Genomic DNA, 2,002 nt, shown 5'->3' with positions numbered 1-2,002 from the left:
ACCTTACAATTGGCAGACTCTTCTAAGTTCCTAATCATTTTAGTGTCTATATTTTTTGTAACAAATTTAGATTTGTCTTTATTTATTTTATCCCGATACCTCCCCATACAATTTGATTACCTCTAATAATTTTGAAACACTTTGTGTTGGGTTAGATAAAATACATACCATGTTATCCGCATATAGTCTGGTTTTAATTTCCTGACTATACACACAAACGATTGTCTATGTACAAAGAAAATGTGTCCAAATGACATATATTGTTACAGTTCCCCGTACAAAGCTCAATTTGGCTGTACCCAACAAAATGAAAAGGAGCAACAGCTCTAACACAAAAGTTGTTCAAGTCTGGTATTGGGTCCAATACATATAGGCTTCAGGGATACAGTCAATGAAAATATCTTCCAAACAGATGGTTGGTCGTGTTGCTGTATACTGGATTGAAGAAAATAATGATGGAGCACCGCTCTCAAAAAAGTCTTCAAAAGTAAAGTCCAAATAAAGTCCCAAGTCTACAGGGGTCCCGGGTATTTTTGACCCTGTTTCAGGGAAAAACCCCTTCTTCAGGAGTTGTTAAACTCAGCAACAATGAATTTCTATCTAAAACAAAACATAGAGTAACAAGTATTTTACCAGCAGTATTAACAGAAGTAAATGTAACCTATATAACAGTATTATCTACAGAATCTCTTTTATATTCACACTTCACCCAATACAAACATTCATCTACCTCATTTAAATTTTGTGCTCTGGAATGCATCTCTCAAAAACCTTTCATGGACTTGGAAAAACTATTATCCCAAAGGGAAATGTACTGGATCTTTAAGTTTAAAACCTTTTCCCCTCAGGGACTTAATGAATCACTTAATTTTAGCTGTTTCCTTTAAACCTTCAAGTACTCTTTAAAAACCTTTGAATGAACCTCCAGAATTACTCGCAGTTGAAATCACCACAAGCAGAGTCACTCAGTGAAAGCATTTAGCACTATGTAAGTATAATACTGTTATATAGGTTACATTTACTTCTGTTAATACTGCTGGTAAAATACTTGTTACTCTATGTTTTGTTTTAGATAGAAATTCATTGTTGCTGAGTTTAACAACTCCTGAAGAAGGGGTTTTTCCCTGAAACAGGGTCAAAAATACCCGGGACCCCTGTAGACTTGGGACTTTATTTGGACTTTACTTTTGAAGACTTTTTTGAGAGCGGTGCTCCATCATTATTTTCTTCAATCCAGTATACAGCAACACGACCAACCATCTGTTTGGAAGATATTTTCATTGACTGTATCCCTGAAGCCTATATGTATTGGACCCAATACCAGACTTGAACAACTTTTGTGTTAGAGCTGTTGCTCCTTTTCATTTTGTTGGGTACAGCCAAATTGAGCTTTGTACGGGGAACTGTAACAATATATGTCATTTGGACACATTTTCTTTGTACATAGACAATCGTTTGTGTGTATAGATACTTTACAAGTATTCTGGGACTTTGTATAGTAATTTAATTTCCTGACCCCTTACTTTAAATCCTTGAAATTGAGTATCCTCTCTAATTCTTATACTCAGAATTTCCAATCCCAGAATAAACAATAATGGTGAAAATGGGCAGCCTTGTATGGTCCCTTTCTGTATCTCTATATTATTTGTCAATGTACCATTTATTTTTTAGCTTAGCAATTTGCTTTAAGTATATTGCCACCACTGCTTTTTTAAATCGGTGGCCCACCCCATATAGTTCCAAGCTAACCTGATCAAATTATTTTTCCACATCCAGGAAGAATAATGCCAGATCTTTATTGGGGTCACTCTCTGCTATCTCCAACATGTTTAGAATTGCTCTGACATTCTGACTCACATGTCTGTCAGGTAGAAATCCTGCTTGATTCTTGTGAATAATCTTTGCTAATAGAGTAGAGCCCCTGTTATCCAAGATAAAGAGGCGGGCCCCATCTCGGATGACTGAACGGCTCAAATCGGGTGAGGTCTCACCGAGGGATGTC

General features: G+C 36.3%; 1 long non-coding RNA gene across 1 annotated transcript; it reads left to right on the top strand.

Annotated features, from left to right (window-relative positions):
• The first annotated feature begins 680 nt into the window (after positions 1 to 680).
• Positions 681 to 1,607, top strand: LOC134297496 (uncharacterized). Its single transcript, XR_010004256.1, has 2 exons — positions 681 to 988; positions 1,073 to 1,607. It is a non-coding gene; the product is annotated as an uncharacterized LOC134297496 (long non-coding RNA).
• Positions 1,608 to 2,002: the final 395 nt, after the last annotated feature.

The sequence above is a fragment of the Anolis carolinensis genome, chromosome 3 (assembly GCF_035594765.1).
Source record: "Anolis carolinensis isolate JA03-04 chromosome 3, rAnoCar3.1.pri, whole genome shotgun sequence".
NCBI classification, from domain to species: Eukaryota; Metazoa; Chordata; class Lepidosauria; order Squamata; family Dactyloidae; genus Anolis; species Anolis carolinensis.
The sequence above is the reverse complement of the archived record's forward strand: the minus strand, read 5'-3'. Positions and strand labels throughout refer to the sequence as shown.